This window comes from Pistacia vera, unplaced genomic scaffold (assembly GCF_008641045.1).
Source record: "Pistacia vera cultivar Batoury unplaced genomic scaffold, PisVer_v2 Contig1005, whole genome shotgun sequence".
Lineage (NCBI taxonomy): Eukaryota > Viridiplantae > Streptophyta > Magnoliopsida > Sapindales > Anacardiaceae > Pistacia > Pistacia vera.
Window position 1 is genome coordinate 333858 of NW_022195034.1, and position 13788 is coordinate 347645.

General features: G+C 37.2%; 1 non-coding gene across 1 annotated transcript; it reads right to left on the reverse strand.

The window, feature by feature from the left end:
* Nucleotides 1–518: 518 nt before the first annotated feature.
* LOC116142356 lies at nt 519–625 on the reverse strand. Its single transcript, XR_004129986.1, has one exon. It is a non-coding gene; the product is annotated as a small nucleolar RNA R71 (small nucleolar RNA).
* Between the last annotated feature and the right edge of the window lie 13163 nt (nt 626–13788).

Here is a 13788-nt window from a genome sequence, read left to right on the forward strand (position 1 = left end):
ACGAAGATTGGAGATTCTTGAACCTTTTGATCCTGAAATTGAGAGAACAATACGAGCATTGAGAAGAAGGCAAACAAGGAATATGACAGACAACAATAATAATCAAGAGGATCCTCTACTTTTGGAGAATCTCGAAGACGGTGCAACTCCACGTTCTTTAATGGATTATGCAATGCCATCATTGAGAGGCATTGCTTCTAGCATTAGAAGGCCAGCCATTGCAGCAAATAACTTTGAAATTAAATCTACAATTATTCAGATGATTCAGTCAGCCTGCCAATTCAGTGGTTTAGCCCACGAGGATCCAAATGCTCACATTGGAAATTTCTTGGAGATATGTGATACATTCAAGCAAAATGGTGTCACAAATGATGCAATTAGACTGAGACAGTTCCCTTTTTCATTAACAGATAAAGCCAAGAATTGGCTAAATTCTTTGCCTGTAGAATCTATTACAACTTGGGATGCATTGGCTCAGTGCTTTCTAGCTAAATATTTTGTCTCCCTCTAAAACTGCAAGGATGCGTAATGATATCACTAATTTTAAGCAAGTGAATGGAGAGTCGTTATATGAAGCATGGGAGCATTACAGAGAGTTGTTGAGGAAATGCCCGCATCATGGATTACCAATTTGGTTACAGGTACAAACTTTTTATAATGGTTTAATTCCTGATAACCGTTCTATGATTGATGCAGCTTCAGGAGGCACTATAATGAAGAAGACACCAGAAGCAGCGTATGAATTATTGGATGAGATGGCTTCAAACAATTACCAATGGCAGTCTGATAAAGTGCCACAAAGGAAGGCAACAAGATTATATGGAGTGGATGCAATCACAACAATTTCTACTCAATTGGAAGCATTGAACAAAAAGATTGATAATATGAGTGCCCCAATCATGCAAGTGAAGAGCATGAGTTGTGATCTATGTGGAGGTGACCATCTTAGAAATGAATGTCAAGCAGGTAACCCTTTTGCTAATTCTGCTGAAACTGCTAATTATGTTGGAAATTTTCACAGGCAACAACAGAATAACCCCTACTCCAGTAGTTATAACCCTGGTTGGCGAAATCACCCGAATTTTTCATGGAGCAATCAAAATGTAGTGAGACCATCACCTTCGGGTTTTCCTTAAGAAAAGAAGCCCAATTTGGAGGAACTAGTGACAAAGTTTGTAAGCTCTAATGAAACAAGATTTCAGAATCAAGAAGCTTCGATTAGAAATTTGGAGACTCAGATGGGGCAGTTGGCAAATTTAATATCAGGGAGAGCTCAAGGAACGTTGCCTAGTGACACAGAGAAGAATCCAAAGGAGCATGTGATGGCAATTACACTAAAAAGTGGCAAGGAAATTGGGCATAAAGAGCAAGAGAAAGAGGAAGCACCGAAAGTGCAACCAGACAGCATTGCTGAAGAGAAAGAGGAAGCACCGAAAGTGCAACCAGACAGCATTGCTGAAAAGTTGCTTGAACCTAAGAAGATAGTGATTCAACCTCCTTTCCCTCTTGCATTGAAGAAGCAGAAAGTTGATCAGCAATTGCAAAATTTTAGATATTTTTAAGAATTGCACTTAATATTCCATTTGCAGATGCTCTTCTCAGATGCCTAGCTATGCAAGTTCTTGAAGGAGATCCTTTCCAACAAGAGAAACTGGAAGAGCAAGAACAGTAAAACTCACTGAAGAATGTTTAGCAATTTTGCAAAATAAATTGCCACCAAAATTAAAGATCCAGGGAGTTTTACAATACCTTGCATTATTGGTTCACTTTTATTTTCCAAAGCTTTATGTGATTTAGGTGCTATGTAACGCCCCGCTTGAGGTACGTTGTTATTGTTTCCTCTTTGTGCCCTTAATCGAGTTGGCTTTTGTTATTATTGTTTGATTGAGTGTTGTGTTGAATGTTTGCCCTGAAAATTGGTTGAAAACAGAAGAAGTTCAGTCTGCCGTGCTTCGCCGGGGCGAAGAGAAGCTTCGCCGCGGCGAAGATGTGTTGAAACCAAGGGGAACCTCCCTGGACAGTTTCGCCGCGGCGACAAAGGTTTCTTCTCGCCGCGGCGACGGCCGAATAAAGGTTGATTGAGTTTTAGATATTTTTTCCTTAAGCAATTTGCCCTTTCTACCCCTAATTAGCAGAAAAGTGGGGAGTAATTGTAAGGATATTTCTATGGAGAATAGGTTGAGATAGGGGTGATTTTGTAATGAATCAAGGATATGGATGGAATTCCCAAAGTAGAACAAGGGCAAATGAATGAGTGTGTTAATATTTCATTAAAAGAATTAGAATCAAAGAAACCCCTCATTTCTTCTTCTCAAACGTGACTCTTCATTCTTCTCCTCTCAACTTCTCTTTTCTTTTGATCAAGGATTTTCAAGGGATTTTTGAAGGATTTGGGGTAGAAAGCAACCTAAGGCTTCCTAAGGTAAGGATTTTCTTCTAAGTTGTGTGATTTGGGAGTTTTAAACCCATATTGAAGTTTGAGGGTTTTCATTCTTTTGGTTAAGATTAGAGGAGAAGTCAAGCTAAACAAGTGAAAGGAAGAATTTGTGAAGTCTCTCTCCTTAACAAGGTAAGTAAAACCCAACCCAAGTTGAGATTTATGAATTTCTTGATTAGGGTTTTGATAGAAATGATGATGTATGTGATGTGCATGTAATATAGCATGTATGAAGGATTAAATAGAGATTTCTATGCTTTGTGATTGTTTATACCTTGCAAAATTGAGAAATGGGTTGTTGGTTTGGCAAGGTAGTTGGAGGGAATTTAAGGTATTATGGATCCCCTTTTTGGAAGTGTTTTCTATGGCAGGTTTTGTGGCTTTGTGAAGGGGTTTTTTCCCCATTTTGGATGGTTAGAAAAGTTTTAGAATCATGGCTATGATAGAGTTTTATAGTGCACATGAGTTGTTTGATGAAATGCCTAATAGAGATTTGAGTATGAGAAATGAACCTTAATTCTTGCAACATTGCATGTTGGCATCTCATAAGTGCATTGGTGAAGATGAACCATCCATAGGCACTAGTTGTACATGAAAAGTGACCTAAGAAAGTGTAGGGAATGGTTTATGCAATTACCCTATGAGAGAGCTTAGTGGGTAAAATTACTCTAAGGGTAGAGAGCATTGAAAAAAGCTACAATAGAATGAATTAGAAGAGTAGTATACTTGGATGATGCTTTGTGATCATCACCCGCCCGTTTGGGAATCGGATTGATGCTTGGTGATCATCATCCGAATAGCCCTTAGAGTGATGGGTCGATGCTTTGTGATCGTCACCCGATGAGTAGTAGAAGGTAATGCTTTGTGACCGCTACCCGTTAGTGATAGATAAGTAGTTTGATGCTTTGTGATCATCATCTGACATTTAGTAGAAACGGGTTGATGCTTTGTGACCATCACCCGATAGTGACTAGACGGGTAAATGCTTGGTGATCGTTACCCAAAATTCATGAGAACGGGTAGGCGCTAGGTGATCTCCACCCGATAGTTAAGAAAGACCGAGTTGGTGCTTTGTGATCCTCACTCGGTAGTCACTAAGACGGGTTGGTACTGTGTGAATTCCACCCGATAGCCATAGAAGTGAGATGGTGCTGTGTGAACGCCATCCGCCGTACCTCCGGTAAGATAGGCCATGATGTTATTAGAAACAAATAGAATCAGAGATAGCATAAGGAAGAATTAAGAGTTATTCATATGGGACAGACAGATAGAGAGTTTTACTTACTGAGCATTATTTTGTGCTCACCCCGTTTTTTTCCTTTGTGGATGCAGGTTCTAGATGATGTTGCGGTCGGAGGGCGTCGGCAAGCAATGAGGAATACTACACTGTTTCCCTTGTTTTGTCTTTTAAATACATTTTTTTGTAAACAGTACTCTTTGTTAAAAAGACACATGAATTGTAATGAAAAGAAAACTTTGGGCCCAACTTTTCTATTGTTATATGCATGCATTGTACAGTTTTCAGTAGGTGTTACATGCTAGCATTAACTAATGCCTTTATCTGTTTTCAGGAATTGAATGGTACTTGGAGAACTAAGGGCCACCACAGTGTCTCTACAGCTGTGCTTGTCAAGGTAGATAAGTTTATTTTTCCTGTAGATTTTCTTGTGTTGGATATGGAAGAAGATGTTGAGATACCTCTCATTCTAGGATGACCATTTTTAGCCACAGGTAAGGCATTGATTGATGTGCAAAGAGGTGAGTTAATTCTTAGGGTAGGAGATGAAAAAGTAACATTTGATGTTTTTAAAACTATGAAACACCCTATAGAAGATAACACGTGTTTTAGAATCGATGCTTTTGATCCTTTGGTTTGTGAGTATTTTCAAGATAATAGGTATGAAGATACATTGGAAGCTTGCTTGGTTGATTCAAAAGAAGATGGAGGGGAGAACAAGCACTTAATTGAGATTGTAGCAAGTTTGGAGGCAAATCCACCTTATAAAAGGGCTGTGCGACAAAAATTTGAAACATTGGAGAGGCCAATATTGTCTCGAACAAAGCCCTCAACTGAAGAGCCACCAAATCTTGAACTGAAACCCTTACTTACTCATTTAAAATATGTATTTCTTGAGGAGTCCTCTTCTTTACCTGTTATTATTTCATCTTCTTTGACAGGTTTGATGGAAGAGAAATTGTTAAGGGTGTTGAAAGAGCATAAAGGAGCATTTGGCTGGACAATAGCTGACATAAAGGGAATAACTCCTTCGATTTGCATGCACAAAATTCTCATGGAAGACAGCTACAAGCCGACAGTTCAGCCTTAGAGGAGACTCAACCCAAGCATGAAAAAAGTGGTAAAGAAAGAGGTGATTAAACTACTCAAGGCAGGTATTATCTATCCTATCTCAGATAGTTCATGGGTAAGTCCTGTTCAAGTAGTACCTAAAAAAAGAGGTATGAATGTGGTAAAAAATGAAAAGAATGAATTGATACCTACTAGGACAGTCGCAGGTTGGAGAGTGTGCATAGATTATAGAAAATTAAATGATGCCACTACGAAAGACCATTTCCCTTTACCCTTTATTGATCAGATGTTAGAGAGACTTGCTGGGCATGAGTTTTATTGTTTTCTTGATGGGTATTATGGGTATAACCAAATAGCTATAGCTCTAGAGGATCAGGAGAAAACAACTTTCACTTGTCCTTATGGGACATTTGCATATAAGAGGATGCATTTTGGTTTATGCAATGCTCCTGCCACTTTTCAAAGATGCATGATGTCCATCTTTCATGATATAGTAGAAGAATTTTTGGAAATTTTTATGGATGATTTTTCAGTTTTTGGTTCCTCTTTCGATGCATGTTTGAATAATTTGGCTTTAGTTTTGCATAGTGTTAGAGTAGATGCCCTAGAGCCAATCAATTATTGTAGAATTGACTCTTTGTAATAATGTTCATTAATCAATAAAAGGCATTTTATTCTATATCACGTAAATCATTATTATTGCAATATGTATTGATATATGTCCTTAGAATGGTAGAACCGTGACGAGGGTATCAAGTGTTTCAAATCTTGATAGTGAGAACCCTATGAGCACATATGGTGGCCATTCTAGAAACGTCCATAGCCCCAGTATTATTCTGAAGTAAGGGCACAGATAATACGGTAAGGCTATCATAGTGTTGAACGACCCTGTCGAAAGGCAGTGACTGATCTCACTTGTCAAGGTTGTTTGGTNTCTAGTGTAAGGATTCTTACCTTTAAGTGCTTAGAATCAACTTGTAACAACTTCTAGTCAAAAGCCCTTCAAAAATCCTTGGAAAATTGAATGAAAGCTTGTGAGAATTGAAGGATGGAAGAGGCAGTGGAAAAGAAAAAATGAAAGGGTTTCTAAAGCTAAACCCTTAATATCTCATATTTTCTCCACTCTTTCCCATTTTACCCTTACTCTTTCTTAGGAATTCCAACTTTGCCCTTTAATTCTTTGCAAATGCAACCCTATTTAAACTATTCTCCATGCAATTTCCTTTCATTTCACTCTCCACTTTTCCTGCTAATTAGGGGTAGAATGGTCATTGTGCCCCAAAGGAAGAATTCTCTAGAAACTCAGAAGAATTTTCAGTCGAATCTTCGCCGCGGCGAAAAATTCCGGGGTCTTCTTCGCCGCGGCGAAGTCTGCCTTTCACAAATTTCAACAAGACTTCACCAATTTCAGGGCATTCAAGCAATTTCAACACATACACACTTAACTAAGGGCACAAAAACAACTTTAAAGGCAAAATGAGCAAATATGAGTTACGTACTTCAAGCGGGCATTACATAAGCCATGTACTAATGTTTACCCATTAGTTAGATGATCTTTAAAAGATATACATGGTCATAATGTGAATGCATGATTAATGTTATGAAATGGCATGAAGATGCAATGTAATACATGTTTTAAGATGATGAATGTGAGCAAGAGGTAATGTATATGGATTGATAATCCATAGATGAATTAAAGTATTAAGCTCACTAAAATATGTATTTACATGCCACAAAATGTTAGAGATGCATATAGACATGATGGAAAACACATAAGCATATCCTCGTATACCGGTTGAGGAAAGATGAATACATGCTTTAGATGTTAAATAATGCGTAAGCATGCCTCCCAATGTTATGAGCTCTAGATGAATTTGAGGCTAGATGATATGAAGTGCTTAAGCCGCTAAGACAAGTCCGATTGGCTAGACGTTAAATGCTTCATATGCATTTAGTTGCATTACATGAGTTATAATGTTATTTACATCATGAGATGATTTATACTCATGTTAGATGATATTTAGATTTTATATCATGACATGTAATGTGTGTGTACTATGTTTACATACTTATTTGTATGTGTTTGCATTGATATTTATATAGCCATGGGATAAAATGATGAACAACATATGAATTAGTAAAAAAAAGGAAGTATACCTAGATGTAAAAGATAAGTGGTGTGTTAAACCTAGATGTAAAAGATAAGTGGTATGTTAGCAAATATGTTTAAATGAAGGTCAAGTAGCACATTTAGAATGAAATGGATCATTCCTTATAGAGCAATTAGCACTCACCATTTCATTGTTAATTGCTTTGCAGGTAGACCAGAAGCGAAGGATGCTAGAGACAGTGGGGCTACACGTGAGGGGAGATTATTTGTTGTCATCTTGATGTAAATAATGTAAATGATAAATGTTTGTGAAGCACCTTTGGAAGCTTCCACCCTATAAATATGTTTTGATTGTGTAATTTCTAGATAAATTCTTAAAGTTTTTGAAATTATAAGTTTGGATCTTGCTTGACATCTTATATGAATGTTTTGGATATTATTATTATTATCCTTATACAGGTTTTTCTAAATACAACTCATTCTCCAGACAAGTATCCCCGGATTCCATTGAGGGGTATTCAAAGGATACCTAACTGGAGAGGGGTTTTACATTTGGTCAGACCAAGTATTTTGTTACTTTAAAAAAGAGTGTTTTAAGATTTTTTCTATTGTGGAGTCATGCATTTATGAGAGTTGATGACAGTATCCCTCATGTAAAGTTCTGCTGCTCTGGTTGTCCAATTGTTGTAAGTATGTTTACCTGATTTTATGTAAGGATTGATTTAGATGATTAACGTTATATGTGTCACTATGATAGGGAATAAATATGAGGAATACAAGGAGAATGGATCCAGGTCGCAGTGATGCTTCGAATGCACAAGATATTCCAACTGCACTTGAAGCTTCTAACCCAGCAGTTGCTACTTCAAGCGCTCTGGGTTTAGATGTTGCAACATTGGAGTGTATGATCCAGGAGGCTGTTAATAGAGCTTTAATGAGAACCCCGTCAGAGAGTACAAGTACTCTGATGACAACGGTGGTGACCAATATGGTACCAAGTCAAGCAATAGGGACGAGTACCCCAGAAGTATTGGTTACACCAAAGCAGATTGAACCGATTTATAGCCTCTCAAGTAAACATCAGCCTCCAGAATTTAGCGGCACTAATGATCCAATAGTAGCGGTGTTGTGTCGTTTGCAACAACTACTAGCAAGTGCACTAGTCTCAAGTAATATAGTGTAACAAAATACAGGTTATCGTACCCAAGGGATTGCATAAACAACTACTGAAATATTAATTAGTCTTAACTTTATCTAGATAATCAAAACTTAGAATGGTGATCTTTAAAACTGAAAATATTAAAATCTATAACGAAACAAACGAATTGCAGTAAAACTAAAATTAAGAATTCAATGAGGGAAAACGGCTAAGACTTCAGGCTCATCTATAACTTCTCTGCGTCGCTCAATTTACTATGGTCAATGAATTTATTTAATTAATGTGACAATAGGATTTCCTTGGTTAACCAATATTCTTTCTCAAGCAATATTAATTGTACTTCTATTTCACAACCTAGATATCTCTATATAGATTTAATGAAATAGACGAGCATTAAGCTTTATGAAATCCTTTAGCTTTCAGCACAAGTTAATCCTGCCTATGACTACTGCATGTATCAATTCATATATCTCTATATCCAATTAATCCATGGCCTATATTACTAGAGCACTCAGGTGATATCTCCTCTCGGTCTCAATCACACAAAACAATTATATCAGAAATTGATCAGGTTCCTAATATCTTACCGGTCAACCATGTGCTACATGATTCAAATGTCCTAAAAGCGTAAACCCGAGTTTGTGTGATGGCCTTTCTCCATGCACCATAAACAAAACAATTCACTTTATTAACAACTCTATACTTTCTCCCCGCCGAAAATGGTATGGCAATTCACACTTGATGGGCAGGGTTCCGTAAGTGGGTGGATTTAGAAAAACTAGCATCTATGGTTGTGTGTGTTGTGTGTTGATAAAGTGGCGCAAACTACGTTTTCAACATATTCAGAGGAGGAAATCTGAAACCCAAGTTAGAGAAGCCAAAAATTTCATTAAACTGTGAAAGATTAAGACAATGGTCTTGGTTTAACAATCTAAATGAAATGCATCCTTCATCTTGAGATCTTTGGCGACTATCTTATAGGAAAAAGAACTAAGAAACTCTAAAGGTTAATCATAGGTGCTTGATTTCAACCCATAAATGCATCAACCTATGTTACTAAGCATGTCATAATTTCTTTTAAACTCTAACTCTAGCAACACCTGCGTGTCCATATACGTGTACAAAGTACAGGCCGTTGGGCAAGAGTGGCATACCTATCCTCTTGATCCTTGCTTTTGAAAAATAGCTCCTGGAATGTTTGGAGTGTGGATCTTCGAGAGGAGAGGCGAATCGTTTTGAAGATGAGGACTTTGCTCCTTTTGTGGTCTTCTGTTTCTTTGTGGACCCATGAAGTACGAAAGTTGATATGCCTTAAAGAAAAAGACAAAAAGGAAAAAAAATGCACAGAAGACAAACAAAGTTGTTGGGAGAAGAAGATGGCTGATAGCGGCGAACAACAAGTGGAATGGGGAAGAAAGAAAATTGTTTTTTTTTTTTCAAGGTAATGGCCCGCACTTTACCCTTTTCCTACTTTAAACTTTTGTTTTGTCTTTTTTTTTCGTTTTGTTCTCTTTTTTTTTGTTTTTGAAAAAAATGGAAAAAAAATTGCCGAAACTGGACTGCATTTATGGGGTTGAAATCAAGCACCTATGTCAAATTAACCTTAGAGTTTCTTAGTTCTTTTTCCTATAAGATAGTCGCCAAAGATCGTCAAGATGAAGGATGCATTTCATTTAGATTGTTAAACCAAGACCATTGTCTTAATCTTTCACAGTTTAATGAAATTTTTGGCTTCTCTAACTTGGGTTTCAGATTTCCTCCTCCTGAATATGTTGAAAACGTAGTTTGGCGCCACTTTATCAACACACAACACACACAATCATATGATGCTAGTTTTTCTAAATCCACCCACTTACGAAACCTTGCCCACAAATACATTCATAGAGTCATGTCACATACCATTTTCGGGCGGGGAGAAAGTACAAGAGTTGTTAATAAGAGTGAATTGTTTTGTTTATGGTGCATGAAGAAAAGTCATACACACAACTCGGGTATTTGGCTTTTAGGACATTTGAATCATGTAGCACATGGTCGGACTGATAAGATTACAGTTGGTGGTTTAATCACCACTATTGCTAAATCTGTCGGCATCTCGGATGCGCAATTAGGTGAACCCATTGTAGGTAAAGAACGTATTGACCTTGCTACCTTAACTGCTATGCGTATGTGTATTCCTTATCGTGGTCAATATGTTTTACAAGACGGACAGGGACGTCTTATTCTGCCACCGCCCGACATTGCACAGTCTCCTCCTGAGGACTTGGCAAATGACACTCCAATAGGCTTTCACGCAAAGAGAGTTGCGCTAAACACTGAAGGTCAAGCCGTTCTAACTCCACAAGCTCAAGCACCTGTGACTCTAAAGATGCTCTCACAAGTAGTGCAACGAATAGAGACTAGCATCAACAATGTCAATGATCCATGGCAAAAGAAAATATCAGAAAAACAAACTCAATAATCATCAAGGATTCGCAGCACTTCCAAAATCAACGAAAGAAGGCAAACATGCTTAAAAAAAAATTCTCATGCATCCAAACATACAACCCAGCTAATTGTGCAACTCTAATCTTTCCCGAACCTAGTCGTGCCTCACCAAGACTTTATACTTAACCCCCTGCCTTTTTTTTATTTTTTATTATTATTTATTTATTTATTTATTTTGATGAATTTTGTAGAGGCTTCTTTAGATTGTCACATCACCTTTTTACGCGAATGCACACATTTGTGATTAATGCCCCCGGTTACTCAGCAACGTCACAACACATAAAGTGCTTTGCATACTCATAATTTAAGCTACGGTTTGACGCAAAAGTAACATGGGTCTCATGAATACTCCTGGTTACTAAGTAGCTCGAAACAGCGGAGTAGTTCATTCAAAAATAAGCACATAAGCATAGTGAATTTATTTCAAGACTATATATGCACACTTTCTTTCTTTCTCTTTTTTTTGAGTAGGGAGTGAAAACAAGGCTCGGCTAGTACAAGACAAAATCAAGTAGTCAACCATAATTCGTACAACCATCTAGAATTGCATACTCTTCAGCAGTTCCTAAAGATATGAGCACATTTGAATCCTTTCAATGACTTGATACTACCACTACTCCAAGTGATTACCAAGTGCATTACAAAAAGCAAAAATTTTTATCTTTGGGGATATTTCAAAGTTTCATTCAGGATTGTATCAACAACATAAGCATACTACCCATCATACAACGAATTGCATACTCTTCAGCATTTCCTAAAGATATGAGCACATTTGAATCCTTTCAATGACTTGATACTACCACTACTCCAAGTGATTACCAAGTGCATTACAAAAAGAAAAAATTTTTATCTTTGGGGATATTGCAAAGTTTCATTCAGGATTGTATCAACAACATAAGCATACTACCCACCATACAACGAATACTAAATACAAACCAAAAAAAAAAAAAAAACAAACAAACAAACTAAGCACTTCCTAAAAACAAACACGCCAAACAAAAGAAATAGGCCATCAAACTACCCACTCCCCCAAACTTAAAGAATGCAATGTCCTCAATGCATGACAAGCAAGAAACAACACAAAAAATTGTAATTAAAAGATAGAAACTTCCCTGCATGTAGAGGACTGAACACTTAGGACAGTGGGCTGAAACAGCGATCAAATTTGGTTTCCAGAATGAGGAGGCGATCATTGACATTGTTGATGCTAGTCTCTATTTGTTGCATTACTTGTAAGAGCATCTCTAGAGTCACAGGTGCTTGAGCTTGTGGAGTCAGAACGGCTTGACCTTCAGTGTTCAGCGCAACTCTCTCTGCGTGAAAGCCTATTGGAGTGTCATTTGCCAAGTCCTCAGGAGGAGACTGAGCAATGTCGGGTGGTGGCAAAATAGGGCGTCCCTATCCGTCTTGTAAAACATATTGACCACGATAGGGAATACACATACGCATAGCAGTTAAGGTAGCAAGGTCAATACGTTTTTTACCAACAATGGGTTCACCTAATTGCGCATCCGAGATGCCGACAGATTTAGCAATAGTGGTGATTAAACCACCAACTGCAATCTTACCGGTCCAACCATGTGCTACATGGTTCAATTGTCTTAATAGCCAAATACCAGAGTTGTGTTGATGACCTTTCTCCATGCACCATAAACAAAACAATTCACTCTTATTAACAACTCATGTACTTTCTCCCCGCCCGAAAATGGTATGTGACAATTCACACTTATGGGCAGGGTTCCGTAAGTGGGTGGATTTAGAAAAACTAGCATCATATGGTTGTGTGTGTTGTGTGTTGATAAAGTGGCGTCAAACTACGTTTTCAACATATTCAAGAGGAGGAAATCTGAAACCCAAGTTAGAGAAGCCAAAAATTTCATTAAACTGTGAAAGATTAAGACAATGGTCTTGGTTTAACAATCTAAATGAAATGCATCCTTCATCTTGACGATCTTTGGCGACTATCTTATAGGAAAAAGAACTAAGAAACTCTAAGGTTAATTTGACATAGGTGCTTGATTTCAACCCATAAATGCAGTCCAACCTATGTTACTAAGTAGTCAATTAATTTCGTCTTTTAAATCTAACTCTAGCAACACTGCGTCATCCATATAATGTGTACAAACTACAGGCCGTTGGGCAAGAGTGGCATACCTATCCTCTTGATCCTTGCTTTTGAAAATAATAGCTCCTGGAATGTTTGGAGTTGTGGATCTTCGAGAGGACGAGGCGGATCGTTTTGAAGACGAGGACTTTGCTCCTTTTGTGGTCTTCCGTTTCTTCTGTGGACCCATGAAGTGCGAAAGTTGATATGCCTTAAAAGAGAAAAGGACAAAAAGGAAAAAAAATGCACAAGAAGAAAACAAAGTTTGTTGGGAGAAGAAGATGGCTGAAGCGGCGAACAACAAGTGGAATGTGGGAAGAAAGAAAATTGTTTTTTTTTTTCTAAGGTAATGGCCCGCCACTTTCCCTTTTTCCTTCTTTAAACTTTTTGTTTTGTCCTTTTTTTTTTTCGTTTGTTTCTCTTTTTTTTTTTTTTGAAAAATAATGGAAAAAAAATTTGCCGAAAACTTGTTGTGTCGTTTACAACAACTACTAGCAAGTGTACTAGTCTCAAGTAATATAGTATAACAAAATACAGGTTATCGTACCCAAGGGATTGCGTAAACAAGTACTGAAATATTAATTAGTCTTAACTTTATCTAGATAATCAAAACTTAGAATGGTGATCCTTAAAACTGAAAATATTAAAATCTAGAATATCATAAACGAATTGCAGTAAAACTAAAATTAAGAATTCAATGAAAGAAAACGGCTAAGACTTCAGGCTCATCTATAACTTCTCTGCTCCCCTCAATTTACTATGGTCAATGAATTTATTTAATTAATGTGACAACGGGATTTCCTAGGTTAACCAATATTCTTTCTCAAGCAATATTAATTCTACTTCTATTTCATAACCTAGATATCTCTATATAGATTTAATGAAATAGACGAGCATTAAGCTTTATGAAATCCTCTAGCTTTCAGCACAAGTTAATCCTGCCTATGACTATTGCATGTATCAATCATAATATCTCTATATCCAATTAATCCATGGCCTATATCACTAGAGCACTCATGTGATATCTCCTTCGGTCTCAATACACAAAACAATTCTATCAGAAATTAATCAAGTTCCTAATAGCATTAAGCACATAATATAAACTCATCATTAGAAAAATAATTCACTAACCAAGAAAAATAAGTCTCAAATGTACGTCACCCCAGCCTAGGCAGTGTTTCCTGTC